Here is a 22,920-nt window from a genome sequence, read left to right as displayed (position 1 = left end):
GGAATCTACTATATAGCCGCCCACCGGTTTGCTTATCTACAGACCAACCTAAAGAGGATCAAGTGGTTGGAAGACTTGAAAGTAGTGAAGTTGTTCGTTTTTGTGGAAGCTCACGTAAATTCGACTTTACATATTCGAGGTCGGAGGGTTGAGATGAACTCATACGTATATGAGGAAGTAACCCGTGTAATCCCTGCCGACAAGATTAAAGTGTTGGGCCACCATGAGAAGTATGGATTCCAATGGAAAGGATATCCTGAACTTCCAATGACTTATCGATTCCTGAAGATCCATGACCCAAAACCCTACTATTACACAATTCCTTTAGATAAATGCAATACAATGTTGTTCTCCCCAAACTAAATGTAACAATTGGCTTATCATCGCATGAAACGTTGTATTCGAAAGGAATATGCCCATATAAATACAAATAAAGACTTCTTTTTATCAATGTCTGGTTGTGCATAAGAGTTGATAAAAAGTTAAGTAGCTAAATTGTTTATGAGATAGCTAAATTAAAGATGTAATATAAGCTAACGTCGAATATCGTATAATAACATTAAGAAAACCTTTATTCAGGCACAACCCCAAGTACAGGTTCCTAATTCACCTCCTACATCAAGTACTGCTGTGATCCAGGAGAAGAAGTTCCTTCTCAAGAAGATCAAGCCACCCGAGTTTGGCGGGAGAGGTAGATTCGTCCAAGTTGATGCTGAAATTTGGATTGAATCCATGGAGGATTACTTTGAAGCAGCCGGTACTGCACCTGCCAATCAGGCTATGCTCGCCAAGTTAAAACTCACCGGCAAAGCCAAACTTTGGTGGAAGCAATGGTGCAGGGATCAAGGGATCACAGAGGGATCCATTACCTGGGAGAAGTTGAAGAAAGCCATCTAGGGTAGATACTTACCACTTGCATATCGCACGCAGAAAATGAACGAGTTCTACGAGCTAAAATAGCTAGGGCTCACTCTTGACGCATACTCCTCTAAATTGGTCTCACTTTTGAAGTATGCGCCACAGATGGACATAACACAGCAGGTGTCCAAATTTTGTGCGGGTTTAAATCCACTAGTAAATACCCGTCTCGAATCTATGCGTCCATCAGATCTTCAGGATGCACTCATTCGAGTGGCGCCTATAATTCAGGAGGTGCAAGCTAGACCAAGGGGTAACAAAACTTGGTCTTATAATGACCCAAACAGAGGAGCATTCAAACCTCAAATGAAGAGAGTTCAAGGTCACAATCAGGAACAAAGAAAGAAAGCAAGGACGAATAACATCAACAACTTTGTTCTTACTCAAAGTAATGGCCGAAACCTCCGTTGTTTCCACTGCAACGAACCTAATCACTTCAAGAGGCAATGTCCCAAGCTCGGCGAAGGACATCGCCAAGCGCCTTTTCAAGGAACAGACCGTGGTCAAGGAGCCGCTACCCAAGGAAGAGGAAGAACCGCCTATATTGCCAATTGGCAAAGAAGAGAAGAAGAAGAAGAGGAAGATCCGACCATGGAAGCAGAATTCGAAAGAGCGACAGTCCATGCCACTTTACACAAAAAAAGGCCGAATCGCTAGTTCTTAGTACTTTAGACACCGTCGGACTATCAAGGTAAAGGTTTCAAGACCTTAATTGATTGTGGTAGTACACATTCCTTTATCTCACCAGCATGTGCAAAAAGATTAGAAATAACCATAGTAGAAGCACCTACCCTGCTTGTGGAATTGGCAAATGGTCGTGAGGTTACTTGTACCAGGAAAACTGCTAAGGTGGAATTCTTTCTGGGAGGAAAGAAGACTTCGGTTAAATTCAGAGTCATGAATTTAGGTATCCATGAGTGTCTACTTGGAATGGATTGGCTTAGGCCCAATGACGCCCACATTAACTGTGGAAAGGGTCAAGTTTCCTTTCAAAGCTCTGAAAGGGAATTAGTCACAACTCAAGGTGAGGTAGGAGTGCCAAGAATCCAATTGGCCAAAGTATCTCGGATCATAAAAGGAGTCAGAAAAGGATTACCTGTTTACTTGATCAAACTCAACAAATTAGATCTAAAGTAAGAGTCTCATGAAGGACCTTCTTGGCTAAAGGAATACACGGACGTATTCCCTAAAGAGTTGACCAAACTTCCGCCTCAAAGAGAAGTAGATCATGAGATTAGGTTAGTACCTGGAGCTGTGCCAATTGCAAAGAGACCTTATAGAATGTCCATACCAGAAGCAATTGAGTTGAAGGAACAACTCAAGCAACTGCTAGATCAGGGCTACATCCGGCCTAGCAATTCACCGTGGGGAGCTCCAGTACTATTCCAGAAAAAGAAAGATGGGACACTTCGACTATGTATTGATTACTGAGGGTTGAATCAATCAACAGCTAAGAACAAGTATCATATTCCTAAAATAGATGAGCTTCTTGATCGTCTTCAGGGTACGAAGATCTTCTCCAAGATTGATCTCAGGTCAGGTTACTATCAAATAAGGATCAAGGAAGAAGATATCCCAAAGATAGCCTTCAATACAAGATATGGGCACTTTGAGTTCCTAGTTATGTCATTCGGGCTTACGAATGCACCTGACACCTTCAATAGGTTAATGCATGATATCTTTAGGCCATATCTTGATGATTTCGTGCTTGTCTTCTTTGATGACACTTTAGTCTATTCTAAACAGGAAGAAGATCATGAACCCCAACTTCGGATTGTCCTTGAGACAATGAGGTCGCATAAGCTATATGCTAAAATGAAGAAGTGTACATTCTTTAAGTGTCAGATTGAATATCTGGGATTCATAGTATCATCAGAAGGAATATCAGTGGACCCAGCCAAGGTCAGAGATGTGCTTGAGTAGCCAACACCAGTATCCGTAAAAGAGATACGTAGCTTTCTTGGATTGACAGGATGGTATAGGGTCTTCATAAAAAACTATGCTTTGATTGCAGCACCTCTGACAGACTTACTGAAGAAGCAAACTTCCATTGCATGGTCAACTCCCGAACAAAATAACTTCGATAGATTGAAGCAAAGTTTGGTATCAGCACCTATTCTAGAACTTCTAGACTTCAATAAGGAGTTTGAGGTAGTAATCGATGCTAGCATTCTTGCCTTGGGGTGTGTACTTATGCAGGAAGGTCATCCAGTAGCATAGTCATCAAGGAAATTGAAGAGTCATGAAAGGAATTATGCTACGCATGATCTGGAATTGCTAGCTGTCATCCATGCTCTAAAGATTTGGAGACACTACCTATTGGGTAATAAGTTTACTCTAGTAACTGACCATAAGAGTCTCAAATGGATCTTTACCCAAAACGAGCTCAACATGAGGCAACATCGGTGGATTGAAGTGTTGGAGGAATATGACTTTGAAATCAAGTACCGACCAGGGAAAGAGAATGTAGTTGCCGATGCACTTAGTTGCAAGGCATTCCTAAATTCCCTAATCCTGCAGAATCCATCAACGGCCAGATCTCTAGCTATAAAAGTATCTATGCCAAACAACCCTATACTTGAATTAGCTAGAGAGGAAGCATGCCATGATTTGGCCTACCAATCAATGCTAAAGGAGATCTTTATGAAGGATCAGAACCAAAAGCTGCAGGCTCAGTATCAGGAATTTTCCATTGATAATGGACTTGTCTACTATAGAACAAGGCTGTGTATACTAGCAAGCCAATCACTTAAGCAGAAGATATTGTGGGAAGCTCATGATTCTCCTTTCGCAGGACATCCTGGCTATGCTAAGTCTCTTAATGCAGTTAGGAAGAGCTACCATTGGGCGAGGCTCAAAGGTGACGTTCCCAAATATGTCACTGAGTGTTTGTCTTGCCAATGTATCAAAGCCGAACATGTCATGATGCCAGGAAAACTGCAACCGCTTGACATTCCCCAAATGAAATGGGAATTCATTAGTATGGATTTTGTTGTAGGCCTACCCCAAGTCCAGGGAGGATACAACTCCATCATGGTTGTGGTTGACATGCTTACTAAGGTTACACACCTTATTCCAGTAAACAAAAACTATAAAGCCTCCGACATTGCAAGATTGTTTATCAAGGAGATATTCAAGCTACATGGTTTACCCAGAAGAATCATTAGTGACCAAGATTCTCTCTTCACATCACACTTTTGGAGAGCTATCTTTGAAGCTATTGGGACTCAACTCTATTTTAGCACTGCCTACCATCCCCAAACGGATGGCCAAACAGAGCAAGTAAATCAAGTCATCGAGGATATGCTTAGGGTATATTGCTGTCGAGAGTCAAAGAGGTGGATTCAATACTTGCCTTTGGTAGAATTTGCATACAATGCTTCTTATCAGCAGAGCATTTAGATGACTCCTTTCCAAGCATTATATGGTCATGACTGTCGAAGTTCCCTAAACTTTTTTGATCCAAACCTAAGGGTTGAAGCGTTAAGGTAGATGTTGGAAGAGATGGATGATCAAATAAAGAAAATAAGATAAGACATACAAGTGGCCAAGGATAGATAGAAGGCATACGCGGATTTGAAGTGTCAAGAAAGGGTCTTCACAGAAGGAGACATGGTCTTCATTCGTGTACGCCCTAAAAAGAGTTCTCTAGTCTTAGGAAATTGCAAGAAGCTAAGTCCAAGGTATTGTGGGCTGTACAAGATCCTCAAATGCCTAGGACCTAATGCTTATAGATTGTAGCTCCCTGAGAACCTAAAGGTTCACAATGTATTCCATATCAGCCTATTGAAAAAATATGTACCCAACCCTAACCATGTACTTGATGGACCAACAAATTGTAATGCCTAGTCAAGGAGTCCTTGAACTAAGGCTTGATAGGATCTTAGATGTTAGGGAGAGACAATTAAGATCTAGAACCTTGAGAGAATGCCTCGTCCAGTGGAAAGTTTATCCTGAGGAGGATGCCACTTGGATAGATGAAAGCACTCTCAAGCATCAATATCCCCAGTTTATCTCGAGATGAGGACATCTCGATTCCTCCAAGCGGGAGAGAATGTAATATTTCCAAATGCCAAAAGGATAATGTGCAATAAGGGCAAATTTTTTACTATTATTATCCTCTCCCTCCCCCTAGCCGACGGTCGTGCTGGAGGAGAGAGAGGGGAAGCACGATGACTGAGCACCGTGCTGGAGCTCATGGGAGGAAATGGGCATGCACTCGGTCCGCGTGGGGGAGGGGAGGTACCTCTCCCTCTCCCATATAAACCCCCTGTGGGGAAGGGAAGGGGGAGAAGGTTGTGAGAGAAGAGGAAGGAGCCATCGCTCTGTTGCCAAAACTCGTGTTGCTGCCGAGCTATAGGAGGAAGGTGATAATCGAACGCCGCCACATGGACGAGGTGGAGCTGAAGTGGAGGGACGACGCTGCCAAACAGACGAGGTGAACTAGCCGCCTGACTCCGCTAGTCCTCTCAGCACACCGCCATCAAATTCATCCTATCTCTCCTCCACGTGGCCCTTCGAGCCCATAGAAGCTTCAAGAAGCTTCTTGAAACTTCTAAGGGGGGCTCCTCTAAGCCCCCCTTCCTGTGGAGCCCCTTAAGCCCTTCCCATTGGAACCCAATTTCCTCCCTCGTGCCCCCTTTTTTTTTACGCACCCTTTTACCCCCTTGGTGTTAAAATTTCCCCCTCTCACCCTCGTGTTTGACCTTTAAAAATCCCCTTTTATACCCATGCTTAAACCCCGTTCCCATTCCCTTGGAACCATTATCACCTTTTTCCCCCGTGCCATAAGCCCTTTCACCCTTCACCTTTCCCCTTTTACCCTTTCACCCCCGGGTTTTAAACCCCTAAGCCTTTTTCGCCCCGTGTCCTAAAAACTCTCCAAGAATCCCCCTTCCTATACCCTTTATTAACCTTTTTTCCCCCCTCCCGGTTTAAATCCTTTTTAAGGGTCTTCTTAGCCTTTTTCCCTGGTTCAAATCCACCTTAAACCCCCCGTGTTAAAAGTCACTAAGGCCCCTTCTTGTGTTTTTTGAAACCACACTCACACACACCCTTTTCACCGTGTATAAATCCCTATAGGGCCTTTTCTCTAGGCTTTGTAAACCTTGCCCTCCCGATGAAATTAAGACCTTAAAGGTCTTATTACCCCCTTCTCGTGGTTAATCCCTTAACAATTCCTTACCTCGAAAAAGAGAAGAAGAGTATTGAACCGACGGTGGAATTCCGAAAAGGAGTGTAAAGCTGCTTCCACGTTCGAAGGAATGCAACTGTGATGCCACCTAAGAAAGTCCAAGGAGTAGCTGCGGGAGGGTCATCTCCCGGTATCCATGTGGATATCTCACCCCAAACCCAGGTTTTCCCTTCTTAATTTTATATCGATTTTAATTCAATCATGCAAGATAGATTGTTAGGGATAAGATATATTTTTTCCTAGTTATTTACAACGAAGGAATTTAGTTTAATTAAACATGCAAAATAAATAAAGTATAAACATAGTTTTCCTTTTTAAAAAAAGCATTATGCATTGAAACGAATTATGAGCAAGATTATTTATCCACTAAAGTAGTATACTTTGGTTAAGTCTAGAAGGTATAAATCTGAATCTTGCACTATTAACCCTATTCTTTTTACAACGAATCATCATGGAAGGTGCAATTCATGAAAGGTTTCTTGCGATGCTTAAACTCTAGGAAGTTATCATTGCTAACTGCATAATTTAGCAAGGGAAAGATTGCTTATTTGGCATGAGTTTTTGTTCGCAAGAAAAAAAATAAGATTAATTGAATTTACCTAACCTCAAATCGATAAAGTTTAGGATTGAAAAATCAATTGACACATAGATAACAAATTGTGCGGAAGTGATCTCGATATTACCTTCTAAAAGTTAACCAAATTAATATAACTTAGAAATACCTATGTTGTGAAATATTCATTGGGAATGATTCAAAATCCAAAAAACATTTATACCTTAAATACTTGCCCACCTTCTCTGATTGTAGGGTCAGTAAATCGTAAATGTAAAAGAACTAGGGCTCATCCCTAAGGTTCTTAAAGAAAATAATAAAAGCTAAGAAACCCTAGGACTGACAAACGTCAGTTTAAAGAAACTGAAATGGATTGTTTTGTAACTTCATTATCGCATAGTACAATGCAGGACTTGCGCGGCAAGTACGAAGTCATATGGCCTTGTGATTGATTCACAAGAGGAAAGGTTAAATACCCTCAACAAGGATGGCGGATCCTTACGCAAGTTATCTTGCAAAAGGATGCATTCTTTGATATCCTTCTAAAGTAAGGAAGGTTAAAAACCAAAAACTAAAGTATCCAATGAGCTTTAGGGTTGACCAAGTTGGGTTAATACGGTACTCCCTAACCCAGAATATAAGGGATCTTGCCAAGTTGCAAGACACCACGGATCGAGTGCTGGATGCATTTGAAAGGAAAGACTCCTTCCTTAGCAGTTTGCCAACAACAAGATCGATCAATGGAAATGTTTGTGCTTGCTAGAGGTTTTAGAGCACTGTTTGATTTATTAATTACAAATTAAATGAATATCTATACTTCAAGTTGAAGGCCTAAAGGGAGAGGCCACTTCAGTTAGCCCAGACTGTCTGCCTGACCCTATCCAAGGGGGCTGTTGACCACACCGGGAATGTGGACTGGACCCGCCATGAGAGGTCTCTCTGTTGAGTGCTACTTGGAGCAGGAGGACGCTTGGGTACCAGGGGGGCTCTCGCCGTAAATCCCTCGCCTTCCGGGTCCTACACAAGATTCTAACATGACTCGGGATTGGATCTCGAGGCCCGCATACTAGTCTACGGGCGGAAAGTTGGAATAGTGATCCCTGTGGATTGCTGGATAGCCTTCGGCAGTTTATGGACAAGTCTACGGGCGGAGCTCCTTGCATTTCAAAGATAAATATGATGATATGTTAATAAAGAACTTATCTGATATTGTTTTTCTATGTCACGTGATAAGATTACGTGAAAGAACTAGTGCTTAACGGATTAATTAAGGAAGCTAATTGTTACATGTTCAATTAATGTGTTAGATAATTACATAACTAAAACAAACCGAGGAGAGTGCGGAGGATAGGCCATGGGTCCGTTCTACGGTTGGGTGGTCCCTGTTGGCTGGAAACTATTCTCAAATCTCGAAGAACAGCGGGATGATTGTCAAAGGACACGAAAAACGAAAGCGTTGACCTAGAATTATGTCTTAACCGATTTACGCTATTTTAGGGGAACGGAATGGGACTATGCCTTATGGAAGAGAGGTTGAGCTTTGCATCCCTCTCATTTCCCATTCTCTTTGAACCAAGTGCAGCGTGAATCCGCTTCGGACCTGGCATTTCTGCGTAAAGTAGTTCGCTTGGGTCCGACGCTAGTTGCTGTTAGGAAATGACCAATCTGGAAAACCCTAATTCCGATCGATCCTAAGTGGGAACGGCTAGAATACTTCCGCTACATGGCAGACACGAAAAGCCCAATATCGGAAACCCCGTAACATTCCATGGGAGTGCTAGGCGAAGCTTTCTAGACATCCTTTCTGATGGACTGCTAAGACATGTCTTGGGTGATACTAGTGGACACGTTACACCTTTCCTGTAACATCATTCAGCATATGCTGCATAACAAACAGACGTTCATTTTTATCTTTATTCTATCACAAATACGATGTATAGTTTCCTTGCTGCAACTTACCACTACGAATATAATCTTTCTTAGCACAACATTGGGCTGCAATAGGACCTGTTTTTCCATAGTAGTGATACACAATACCAGAGTTGTTAGAACCTCTATTCTGCCATCCACCTCTTCCTCTAAAGCTCTCCCTGCCTCTAAAGTTACCATGACCTCTTGAAACCTACATATCACCAAATTTTTGATTCAATCTGTTTTGCTGGTTGTCACTACCACCTCCTATACCACGGCCTCTTGAAGAGAACTTGCCACGTCCCCTTCCTGAACTGGAGTAGAAATCTTGGACCTGTTCACCACTTTTTTCAGCTGTCTCACTCTGCATGTTGATCTCTTCAGTGATCATAAGGGAGACCAAGTCATCGAAATCTAGAAATGGCTTTCTAACATATATGGAAGTTACAAAAGACTTCCAAGCCTTTTCATTGTTAAGTCCACCCAAGGTAGACGACACCAAATCATCATCATCAGGCATTGCATCAATCGCTGCCAAGGCATCTGCAATGCTCCTTACCTTCAATGCATACTCATTGATAGACATCTTCCCTTTCTTCAATGTATTCAACTCTTGCTTGAGTTGAATCTTTCGTACCTTTGTATTACGCAAAACATACTTTCAAGTATGGTCCAAGTTGCATATGAATTCTTTGCATTTCTAATATGTCCCAGCATATTATTGTCAATTACTGTAGACAACCAATACATAATCTTTTTATCTTTTGCATTCCATTCCTTCCGTGGCTTTGTCTCTTCTGGAGTTGAAGGATCACTCATGTTAACCCCAACATGAAGAAAGATTTTGGAAATAAAAAAGACACAGGGCAAAGGTGGAGAAAATGTAGCCCGACTGAAGAAAGAATAGGAGAAAAGGCCAAAGGCGCAAGGGCAACCTTAAAAGTCCAAGGCAAATACAAAAGGGGAAATGCGCATTTTTAAATAAAAAGGCGCACCATGAAATCTTGAAAAGAGCGCCTGGCTCTCACCTGTGCAAATTGTAAATGTAGATGGGCGGTGGAAAGAAAGCTAGGAAGATAGAAGGACAATGGGGAAAAGGTCCTAGGCTATGGCCGGCCATGTAAAAAAGAGGAAAAGGGGATGACCTCCCAAAAGGGATTTAGGGTTTTGTATATAAAGTTGAAAAGTGAATGAGAAGCTCATTCTTTGGTGTGTGGCAAAAGGAGTCTTCTTCTTCCTCTCTTCTTCTCTCTTCCTTGCTTGTGTGTGCTCTTGAGAGAGGGAGTGTGAGAGTGTGAGGGAGTGAGTGTGTGTGAGAGTGAGGGATCAAGAGGGTGAAGCTCTTCACCATCTCCTCTCCTCTTCTTCTCTTCTCTTCTCTTCTCTCCTCTTGCGCGCGCGGCTATGGAGGATGGAGCTTGGAGATGGAGGAGGCTTGAGGATGCTTGAGCTAGCATCTAGGATGGTGGAGCTACCGGAGTGCAAGAGGGAGGAGGGTACTCGATCGAGCATCAAGGTAAGCTCACTACACTCGTAGGATCGATGGCGCATCGGCTAGGTGAGAGATAGCCATTAGTGCTCGGCTTGGAACGCTTGAAACAATAAGCGGTCCGAGGGTCTTGGCGGTTGAGTGAAAGCTCCCACATTTTGGTTTCGTTGTCGGGACCACGGATTCAAGCTTGAGCACTTGTGCGCCTCATATCGAGCATCGAAGCAGGGTGTTCATCCCCGAAACGGAGCTTGAGATAGATAGGAAGTTGGGTGTTTTCGATCTTCAAAACATGTAAGTATTTTGGGATATTCTGGTTGTTTGATGATTGGAAAACATGGAGAAACTAGTTTAGTGTTTTGCTTTCGATTTATGTTGTGTTTAGGATAGATTAATAGTAGGAAATCACACACGAAGAGGCAGAGGGTTGCTGCTATGAAACAGGGAGAAAATCACAGAAAACAGGGGGAAAAATAGAGTAAATGCGAAGGTAACTACGTAGGAAACACCAGGAGAGGGATCTGTAGTGTTCAGGGAAGGACCAGCAAGGTATAAATTCTGGAATGGCAAGAGAACCCCCATTTCCAACCAATGGAGAGAGAGAGAGAGAGAGAGCGAGCTTGGCGACCGTCCGATTGACCAAGGCATGGAGGACTTTGCATTCGGCGATCCCCAGGTACATCGATCTCCCCCTCACCACTCCAACTCCATCGCTGGTGAATTTCGTGGTCAATAGTAATAGACATCTGGAGATATTTGGGCGAATCCGTGTGCGCAAGCTCATCGGACCAGTGGACTTAGACGTCCGACCCAGTGTCTGATTCCCAGAATCGGATACTTGGACAACCGTCCAATCGGACCAACCTGTTCGACTACTAGAATCGGATCAACTCATCCGACTCGGACGCTTGACTCGGACCCACCCTGTCCGATTGGACGAATTAATACACGTCACCAATCGGACCACCTGCCCGGTTCAATTCCCAGAATCGGACCACCCTGTCCGATCGAACCATTCGGACGAATCAGACCACCCAAAATCGGACCAGCCCAGAATCGGACCCCCCTTGTCTGATTCATTGAATACTTACCTGTCCGATTTTTTAGAATCGGACACTCGAACCTTGAGACTGCCACTCAGCCCTGATACACCTGGTCGGATTCCCAGAATCGGACCACTGGTAAATCAGACCACTGGTAAATCGGACATCCGATTCCCAGAGTCAAACCAAAACAAAAACCTGACCCATCCAGGGACACACTAGGGCACTCCCTAGTGACCCACCCCCTCGTGACCAACAGGAAGCAGCACAAGACCCTAGAACCCGTAGAATGGCCAGGACTGGAGTAGCAAAGCCTATCAAGCTCGAAACGAACGAGAGTGAGTGAGACGCCGGGGAATTGCTCGCAACACTCATGTTGAATTTCCGCACTTGAAGTACACTTAGGAAAGCTAAAAGCCTGATTGAGCACAAGTGCATGAGGAACAACACACTCACGAGTGACCATAAGTTGAGCACTGCTTCAAAAATTAAAGGAACTCACTCAGATAAATCGTTCAAAAAACCCAACAATAGGAGAAGACCCAAGGTATAGGCAAACGCACGAAGCGCAGGGTAGAATTAAGCAAGGAGCGTCAACGACAAGGATCTGTCTCACGATCGGGCGTAAGAATTCAACCATGACAAAGGGAGGCTCAGACCATCGGTTTACTGAGAAACTCAATGTGAGCGCATTCCCAGACGCTCTACAGCAGATGGTGAGCAGTTACGATGGGCATGCCTGGTACGGGCACCGTGGCAGGATGGCAGATGCAATCATTGCGGACCTAGAGGAGGAGAGAAGGCTAGCCCACAAGGCATTGCAGGGCATAGCCAAGTATAATAGGGATCAACAAACTAGGAGCCTAAGGCAAAGCATGGAGCTGCATGAGGTGCAGCGAGTGCTGAGCTTGGCTGGCCGGAACCGGACAGACCAGGAAAGAGCATTAGAGGGAGATCTAACGCTGAGTGAGCTCCTCATGAAACGGCTGCTCGATAGCACCGCGGTAGAGCAGAGTGCCATTGCGCTAGCAACGTCGCTGCTTGCAGGGTTGGGGGCAAACCAAGGCTCAAAGAGCCAAGCCAAAATACCTATTGTCGCCAAGCAACTCGACAAGTACCAACCACCTGACAAGCCGTACAGCTTTGTCGAGTAGTTTGAGCAAGTCTGCGAAGCCAATGGCCTCAACGACCAGGATCAACGTTCGCAAGCATTCGGACTTTGCTTAAGCGATAAGGGTAGGACGTGGTACACAAGCCTGGACACCATAGAACGAGCCAACTTCAATAACCTCAAGGACCTTTTTGTCAGGAAGTTTGCCGAACCTGGATACTCTAACAACCTGCTAGTACACTTGATGAACGTCAAGCAGAAGGAGAAGGAGGGCATCCGCGACTATGTGACCCATGTGAGAAGCCTCCTTAAAAGAATCCCCTTAGGCGAGAGACCAATTGACAGGGCAGTATCGACTGTATTCATCAGTAGAATTCTAGATGAGGAATTGTACAAGGCACTGGTAGGCAACTCAAGCTTGCAACGAGACATGGTGGCCAGGGTTTTCAAGGAAGCCATTAAAGTCGATGACCAGCTAAAAGAGCGGAGCTCCAGGAGCTCAAACTTAGAAGAAACCAACCCACGGAGTTTAGAGCGAACGTCAACCTCTAGCGAGTGATCAAACCCATCATCCCAAGATAAGGGAAAGACCACCGAGACGGACCACGGCTGGGCTAAGGTCAAGATGGAATTGGCCAAAATACAAGACATGTTGAGGTGACTGACACGTCCGCACGTCCAGTGCGTGCGTGTACTGTGGACGAAACCACCTGCCAGCAGAGTGTCAAGACCCTAGGTCAAGACCCTGTGCTAACTGCGGTAGGTTCGGCCACGATGCTGCACACTGCAGACTACCATGAAGACTACCATACGCACAACCCTACGGCCAGCCTTATCCGGCTAACAGGCCACAGCCATTCTTTTGACGGGGAGCCACGCTAGCCCTACCTACGCCTAACGATATGAAACCAGCTGTCCTGAGGCTGGACATAAATCCTACCGGCATTCCTAGACCACCTGGTCCCTATGTGACCCACCCACCGAGCGATGCTCCCGTACACTACGTAGAGGAGCCCAATGACGAAGAGACCTACATATACCCTTACGTCTCGCATGACGACGAGGGCAATGCGGTCCTCATGGATTACCGACCCGTGCCGGTGATGGCATTAGGACGAGGACCGGGTAGAGGCCTAGGAGGGTAGCCACAGGATCCGGTCACTTGTTGGACTTGTGGACATCCCGGTCATGTCTCATCGCGCTGCCTCAAAAGAGAGCAGCAAAACAGGGACAAAGCTGACCAAAGGTGCGTAGAGTGCGGAATCACCCATCTTTTCATAAACTGTCCAAAACGAAAGTCGCCCTCTAGTTCAACTAATTTGCCATCCGTCCCGTTGGGGCTGTTTGGTGTTGAAAACCCCGATGGGGAGGCCACACCTATTCCCTTGCGAGTTATGACCCGAGCACGAACGAAGCAGGCCGGCATCTCTCTGTCGGGACCTAGCAATCTTGACGCGACCTCAGTGGGAAAGAAAAGCCATAGGCGGAAAAAGAAGAGATCGGAGGCTAAGGTCGCACTAAAAATCGACAGTGTTACGACCTTACCTCATGGGAAGAAAGTCTAAGACACAGAGGCAGAGACTTCAGCCCCTAAAACAGCCCAAAAGGGAAGCGCTAAGATAGGGGAATACCCACACCCCAAGCGGCAATTAGAGGCCATAGAAAAGGTGAAGGAATGGGTGAGAGAGGCTCAACAGCACCTCAAAGATGTTGAACCCATCACGGAGGACGAGATCGATGAGCTTTCCAGCATAAGCACGCCAATGTCACCACCTCAACCTAAGTCGGCTGAGGCTACTATGCCACAAGCAGTGCCATTGAGGCCAAGCCTAGACGTAATAGAGCCGCAGATCAACCGCGGCCATTGGCCCGGATAGTCTAGGCTAAAGGAAGGATGAGTGTTTAGCAATCTCCTGACCACACTAGTAACCACCCCTGTAATGTTTGGCCTGGGAGATCTGCTTAAGCAATACCCTGCCCTATGGCAAGACCTCAAGCAGTGGGTCGAGGGATCGCAAGAGCAGGCCACGGCAGATCCTCAAGACCATGATGCGGAAACACAATTGCCAAGTTTGACGCTACACTCCGGGCCTAAATCCTTGCACGTCAACACCTTCTGGGAGGGCTCGGAGATGCACATAGTCCTACCGGTCCTAGCCTTGGGGGACGCAACGAGGAAGGGAATTGTAGACACATGAGCTGGGGTTAGTGTGCTTAGCCACGCAGTGCTGCAGACATGGGGAAACTCGCCTGTCGAAGCTGCTCGGTTTAATGTCACGCTAGCAAATGGTATGCGAGTGAAGCCATTCGGGGTCTTGAAGAACTGGCCAGTAAATATTGCAGGAGTCCAGTTCTCTGTCGACTTTATAGTCATGAAGGGAGTGGACTATGATATCCTATTGGGTCGACCCTGGATGTGCAATGCTAGAGTTATCGAAGATTGGGGTAATAGCCTGATCTTCCTTGGCAACTGAACTGACGCTGTGAGAATAGAGATGGACACTTGGGAGACCTCGCCAGTTGACCTAGACGCCATCTCTACTATGCTCAAGGGGAACACTCAGGTCAAGGAACCCTATGGGTCCTTAACTAAGTATATCCTGTGCCCAGAGGACGAGCGGGATTGGATGCACGTTCTCGCTACACTTGACCTGCCGTTCTCAGACCATGAGGCGTACGAGCAGGCTATCAAAACATTTGGCAAGCCAAACGAAACACTCTCTACACCTGTCTATATGATGGCAGCAAGCCTCCATGAAGGGCCTAAGCCTGTCATCTTCCAAGTACCTTCCAAGAAGAGGGAACTCCAGGGAATACTGGAGCACTTAACGGACCGACTGGCATGCAACGCAGCCGCCAACCTCAAGCCACTCCAGGACCTCTTCGAAGAGTTCGAGTGGAAGTGGACCAGAATACACGAAGCGAACCTCAGGTATAACTGGGCTTTGGTTCCCGAACAACAAGATGAGGCAGAGCAGGCCTTGGGAGACGATGAGCAGTCAAGCGATAAAGATTCCTGTGATGAATACGAAGATTGCCAATCCTTCGATGATGAAAGTGAGGGTGAGGTGGATACCATAGAATATGACACCGAAGGGCGAGAAATTGAGTAGATACAGGCAGATGCTAAGCCACAGAAGAGATCGGCCCTTAGAGTTGACCAAGGAGTTATGTGTACGAAATGTGATCGTGCTTGGTTGGAACGGATAGGAGTAGTAGACCTTGAGCAAGCCGGCCTAGCCCAACCAGGAACGACAGCACTGCTTAGAACCGAATTGCCATCTAAACTGCAGCCATCAAGGGAGACCACCTCCTCTAGTGAAAATGGGGGGTTTAACTCTGAATCGGAAGTTACTTCGGATAGTGACCCAGAAATCCCTAGGCCACCCATGACCAGACGCACCAAGGGGGACTTACCTATCCACCTGAGGCACAGACGGTTGCGGCAGGATGAGGCAAAGCATCCCAAGGATGCACGATCAGAGGAACAAAGGAAGCCGCAAGACCTCCCTAAACGCTTCTCTAAATTCAAAAAAGGGGACAGGGTAGTGGTTCTGCTAAGTGCCAAGCGCCAAGGGCAAACCAACGAACCAATCGAAGGGCCAGCCAAGGTCAAGGAGGCAAACCTAGCCCTGGAAGGGGAAGTACCCCGACTAGTGTTCATTGCCGAGGACTTGACTACTGAAGAGGAGTCCAGTCTTGTCACTCTTTTGCGGGAGTACATAGACGTATTTGCTTGGTCCTTAGATGAGCTACGAGGGGTAGATCCGAGTGTTGTGACTCACAACATACCCATGACGACGGATGCAACGCCGGTCAAGCAGTGACCGTACCCCATGAATCCAAAGCACGCTCATGCTATCAAGGAGGAAATCGACAAGCTGATGAGAGCTGGATTCATTTACAAAATTGAGCACACAGACTGGGTGTCACCCATAGTCATTGTGATGAAGAAAAACGGCAAGATTCGTGTGTGCGTCAATTACAAGAAGGTGAACGTTGCTACAAAGAGAGACAACTACCCCTTCTCGTACACCGAGCACATGCTTGAGAGAGTGGCAGGTAAGGAAGCCTATAGTTTCCTGGATGGCTTCTCGGGGTACAATCAAGTGCAAGTGCATCTTGCAGACAGGCACAAGACTGCCTTTGACACTGAGTGGGGTGTCTTTGCATACGTAGTCATGCCCTTCGGGTTAACCAATGCCCCCGCCACCTTTTAACGCCTCATGTGCACCATATTCAAGGACATGCTTCACAAGGAGTTAGAGGTCTTTGTCGATGACCTGTGTGTCTAGTTGACCTGGATTGAACATCTAGACAAACTCCGCACGGTCTTTGAACGGTGTCGCTTATACCGTCTCTCCCTAAACCCCTTGAAATGTCAATTTTGGGTGAAGCACGGGTGCATCTTAGGACACGTCGTGTCAAAGAACGGCATTGCCACGGACTTCTCAAAGGTCAAAGTTATCATTGACCTTGCACCCCCAGGTAATTACAGGGGAGTTCAATGCTTCTTAGGTCACACAGGATACTGTCGGCAGTTTGTACTGATCTACGCGCTTATTGCTAGGCCATTATACAAGCTGCTAATTGTCTTCGAGTGGACTGAAGCATGCCAACGGGCATACGAGGAATTGAAAAAGGCTCTAACAATGGCACCTATTCTAGGAGCCCTAGACTGGACCATTACTTTCCACGTACACATTGATGCCTCCAAGTTTGTCGTGGGGGTAGTGTTGTGCCAACTTGGTGAGCATAACCTAGATTACCCAGTAAGTTTTGCTAGCAGGCAACTGACTGAGACGGAGATGAATTATTCGACAACGGAAAGGGAGAGATTAGCCATGATGTTCGCCGTGAAGAAGTTCCGGCATTACTTGCTGGCCACCCCCTTCACCTTCTTCGTAGACCATCAAGCCCTGCTCTATTTAGTGAACAAACCTTGTGCTACAGGACGTATAGCTCGATGCCTTCTCCTGCTCCTAGAGTTTGATTTCTTCGTGGTGGTGCAGAAGGGAAAACAACATTACATGGTTGATCATTTGTCCCGTATACCCACAGGAGAAGCCGTTGGACAAGGCATCCTGGACGAGTTACCGGACAGCCACTTATTCCATCTGTCCAGTGAAGGAGACCTATTCAGGGCCGATCTGACACCATACTGGGCAGACGACATAGTCCAAGTGCTCGAGCATGGGCTGCCCGAATGACCAATAGAATTGGCATGGCTTAGGTGCTTAATCCTAAAAATCCAGCCCTACTAGCTGATTGCAGGCCAGCTCTATGGGATGGGGCAAGACGGATTGCTACGTAGGTGCGTATGTGAGTATGAGATGCACGATGTGCTCTCAGAGGCGCACAACGGTATTGCAGGAGGACACTTTAGCGGAGACACGACAGCACAGAATGTGCTGCAGTCCCAGCTATGGTGGCCCACGCTTTTCCGCGATGCTACATAATTTGTCAGGCATTGTGACGAATGCCAATGGACAAAAGTCCCGATTCGTAAAGATCAGATGGAGCTAACCCCTGTTATTGCTTGCCAACCCTTCGAAAAATGGGGGATTGACTTCATAGGACACATCAGCCCTGCGGCGCAATACTCACAAGCCAAGTACATCGTGGTGGCCACGAATTACCTCACCAAATGGGCGGAGGCGAGAGCCACGTGGAGAAACGATGCTAGGACGACTGCCAAGTTCTTATGGAAGCAAGTAATCTCACGCTTTTGTTGCCCCATCGAACTGGTTAGCGACCAGGGAACACACTTCATCAATGAAGTGATAGCCCATCTCCTATCCGCCTTTCTCATCATCCATCGCAAATCCTCACCATACTACCCTCAGGCTAATGGCCAAGCAGAATCAACCAACAAAATTCTCATCAATGTCCTGACTAAAGTGGTCTTAGCCTCACGAAGCGATTGGGATAATAAGTTGATGGCAGCCTTGTGGGCCTACCGAACAGCTTATAAAACGGCTGTCGATCAACACCTTTTAGGCTGACCTATGGGACGGAAGCCATTCTCCCATTAGAATTCTTCGTCCCTAGCTTGAGGATAGCACTCCAAGAACGGTAGGAAGGGAAGGAAGCATGGACACAATGCTTGGTTGAGCTGGAACGCCTATCAGAGATTCGTCTTCTAGCCACCCACACAATTATCTGCGAGAAAGCCCGACGCAAAAGCTGGTTTGACAAACATGTCAAGCAACGGAAGTTTGAGCAGGGTGACCTAGTGCTCCTCTACTCAGTTAAAGGACATAAGCAAAAGATGAAATTCAGAGGTCTCGGACCCTTCAAGGTCCGGGCAATCAGCCGAACTCGTAATGTCGAGCTGGAGACACTGGATGGTGAAGGAATGGGCTTCTTCAATGGGAACCGGGTCAAGAAGTACTACCCGCCGACTCATCCTTTGCATGAGCCACCAATGGTAGAACCAGCCGTCAAAATACGAGTAGCCACAATTGCGGAAATCTACGAGAATGAGGAGGAGCCTGTAGAACCCGCCTACCTCCGTGTCATGGTCACTGCCAATCAAACGTGCTCCTTCGATGCCCTGATTGATGAGGGGGCGGATTTTAGCGTTTTAACGCACAAGAATTGGATCCAACTTGGCACACCAATACTTCATCCCACAAAAGCCAAATTAAGCCCATACGGGGCTCAATCCTGTAAAATATTACACGGCGCAGCGAACAGAATCTGAGAAAGAGATAGAGAGTACACAACAGATAAGAGGAGAATCAGTAAAATTCTTTAACTCCAAACAACTGATACAAAGATGGCTCTGTCCACCCGTGCGCTTCCAATGAATGAAGCTTAGATGGCGATCTAGACAGAAGATAGGTGAAGAGCTTAAGGCTAGCTGGAACAACAACTCTGACTGGGTGAAAGATGAGTGTAAGATGGCTGCGAAGGGGTTTAGCTTTTATAGCCCGCGAAGGTCGTTAGGTCGGCCTGCTGACCGACCTACCATATGAGCCTCCACTAGTCGGCCAGGGAATATTCCAGGGAATATTCCCTTTACCATCGGGCCGGGGGCGCTGCCCCCGGACCCCCGCCAGGGGGGCCGCTGGCCCCCCTGGGACCCCCCAGCCAGGGGCCGCTTCCGCGGCCCCCGGACCCCACAATAGGGGCCCCTTTTAACTCCCTTACCACGCAACTCAATGCAATGTGCCTCGAGTTGCTACCAGCTTAACCACTCCGTCTAACCCAAAGATTAGACCCACAACAGTCACCTTTTTGCCATCCGGTCACATAGACCTCATCTGATATACAAGTCAGGACTCAACCAATGTCCGGGCTCACATTTGGCTTCTCCTCATAATGGGGGCCTTACAACTTTGAGCACCATGGATCATTGGTAGCACCTAATGAGGGTGGGGCATTGATCATATCTAACACCCCCCCTCAATGTCCACCCATAGGTGAACTATCTCCTCGGCCCAATGCCGAGTCTCTGAAGATGAACTTGAAGCAGATCCTTCGTAAGTGCTTTGGTGAAGATATCTGCTCCATTCTCCTCTGTTGGACAGTAGACCAATTCCACTATCCCATCCTCCATCAAATCACGCACATAGTGATACTGGATCTCTATATGTTTGGTGCGTGCATGAAACACTGGATTTTTGGCAATGGCGATGCAACTCTGATTGTCACATCTCAGCACAGTTGGTTCTTCATCCTGCACTCCCATATGCCATAGAATCCTTCTCAACCATACGGCCTCACATGCAGCAAAACAAGCTGCCTTGTACTCTGCTTCGGTAGAAGACAATGCCACTGTTGGTTGCTTCTTACTAATCCAAGAGAAAATTCCTGAACCCAAAGAGAAACAATAACCAGAAACTGACTTCCTGGAATCAATGTCTCCTGCCCAATCTGAGTCACAGTTCCCCACAAGAGAAGTTCCGAAACTGTATGTGATACCATAGTCAAGAGTTTTCTTCAAGTATCTGAGCACCCGCATCCCAGCATTCCAATGACTCTCATGAGGTTTGTTTGAGAACCTGCTCAAAACACCAACAGCAAAACTGATATCTGGTCTGGTGTTACACAAGTAGATTAGACTGCCGACCAACCTCCTATACCTCCCAATGTCTGCTAGTGCTGATGTATCCTCAACGGATAACTTTACATTCACCTCCATAGGTGTAGCTATCTCCTTGCACTCGGTCATGCCAAATGCCTTCAAGATCTCCCATGCATACTTCTTCTGAGAGATGAAGATCTTTCCTGGCTCTTGCCAGACTTCAATCCCCAAACAATAGTGCAGCAAGCCCAAGTCTGTCATTTCAAACTCAAAACTCAAAGCCTTTCGAGTTTGGTTGATCATATCTTCATAGTCACCTGTAATAAGAAGGTCGTCCACATATAGGACAATCACTACAGACTTTTTACCATCCCTGTAAACATACAAGTTAGCATCTGAGGCACATCTTTTGAAGTTTAGGTTTAAAAAGAACCTATCTATCCGCTGGTACCATGCTCTGGGGGCTTGTTTCAGCCCATACAATGCCTTCTTTAGTTTACACACTTTGTTCTCAGAATGGGGGGCCTCAAACCCTGGTGGCTGAGCCACGTACACCTCCTCCTTGAGGTCACCATTTAAGAACGCTGACTTAACATCCATTTGGTACACTGGCCACTTCTTGTAGGCAGCCACTGCAAGTACCGTGCGAATAGTGGTCATTCTGGCAGTTGGGGCAAATGACTCTTGAAAATCAAACCCTTCAACTTGTGAAAATCCTTGGGCAACCAGTCTAGCTTTGTACTTTTCTAAGGTACCATCAGCCTTGTACTTTACCTTCCAGATCCACTTGGTGCCAATAATCTTCCGCTTTGCTGGCCGATCCACTAGCTCCCAAGTGTCATTCTTCATTATGCTGTCATACTCCGCCTGCATAGCAGCCTTCCATGATGGATCTGCAAGTGCTTCTTCTAAGTCAGTTGGCTCCTTTACTTCTCTCATAATCTCAACCATCAAGGCCATGTTGACTATGTGAGCAGAAGCCCTCCTTTGCTCCTCTATTCTCTGAGACCTCCTTGGTCCGTCTGCCTTCTCCTCAACAGATGCAGGCATAGGATTATTGTGGTCATAGAGCTGCTTCACCCAGCGCGGCAATGGCTTTTCCGGTGGGGTGATGTCAGGTTGGTGAACTTTTTCCTCATCATCTGAAGATGATGCTTCCTCCTCCTTAAGGATAGGGATAGCTCTCGGGACAGGTTCATAGTGGACTACTTCTTCGCTTGATGATAAAGTGGAAGACCTTGCCTTCTCCTCCTCCACTGTATGCGGCTCCTCCTTGAACACCACATCACGGCTCGCGATGATCTTCTTTGCCTCTTGGTCATATAACTTGTAAGCCTTCTGCTCATCACTATAACCCAAGAAGATACATTTTCTGCTTTTTGGTTGTAACTTGTTTCTCTTCTCATCTGGAACATGTGCATAACATTCACATCCAAAAATTCTGAAATGTGAAACAGATGGTTTCTTACCAGTGTAAGCCTCATGAGGTGTTTTTCCCTTGAGAGCCTTTGTGTAGCTCCGATTTAGAATGTAGACTGCAGTATTAACAGCTTCAGCCCAAAAATGGTTAGGCAATCCCTTGCCCTTTAGCATGCATCTTGCCATCTCCACAATGGTACGATTCCTGCGTTCCACAACACCATTCTGCTGAGGTGTGTGAGGCGTCGTCAATTGACGCTTGATCCCTTTGCTCTTGCAAAAGCCTTCAAACTCCTTTGAGTTGAACTCACCACCACCATCTGTTCTAAATTTCTTCACACTTTTCCCTGTTTCATTCTCAACAAGTATTAGCCATTCTTTAAACTTACCAAAAGCTTGAGCCTTATCACGAAGGAAGTACACCCACATCTTCCTACTGTAGTCGTCGACAATCAACATAAAATAAGAAGATCCCCCCAAGGCCTGTGTAGGCATCTTACCACACAAGTCAGCATGCACCAACTCTAGAGGAGCATGTGCTCTATTCTTGCTTTCTTGTGGAAATGCCTTTCTCTGTTGCTTGCCCATCATACAAGCTTCACATGGTTCCTTCAATTCAGTTATTGTAGGTAGGTGAGCAACCATACCTTGCTTTTGCATCTCCTTCAATACTGCAAATCCGATGTGTCCAAACCTTTCATGCCAAAGCTTACTTGTGCCCACTCCAGCGGTGGCTGTAAGAGCACTTAGCTCATACAGGTTGTTCCTTCTTTCTCCTTTGCCAACAATTGTGCCAGCACTATCAATAATTTCTGCACCTGTCTTCTTGAACCTCACTTCATGACCAAGATCAGTTATGGCAGCAACTGATAAGAGATTTCTCCTGATTTCGGGAACATACAACACATTTGAAAGCTTTTTGACTTCACCATTTGCAGCAACAAAAGAAATAGTACCTGTGCCCGCAGCAGGGCATTTAGCATCATTTCCAACCGTCACAGTGATGGATTCTTGTAGAGGCTGCATAGAACTGTATAGACCTTTCTTGTTGGTCATGTGACGGGAGGCCCCACTATCCAACACCCAAGAGTCAGTGGTAGATTCTTCTTGCGCCGAGGAGCACACTTCCTCAATGGTCGCCATGAATAATTCCAACTCTGCTTCAGCCGTATTGGCTGTCTCTTTCCCTTTAGTTTTAAGGGTACCATTCTTTTCATCTGCCTTCTTGACACGACAATCTGCAATTGCAT

Source organism: Lygodium microphyllum, chromosome 3, assembly GCF_053477565.2.
Source record: "Lygodium microphyllum isolate KBCC chromosome 3, Lygodium_microphyllum_v1.1.10, whole genome shotgun sequence".
Classification (NCBI taxonomy): domain Eukaryota; kingdom Viridiplantae; phylum Streptophyta; class Polypodiopsida; order Schizaeales; family Lygodiaceae; genus Lygodium; species Lygodium microphyllum.
This window is presented reverse-complemented; position numbering follows the sequence as displayed.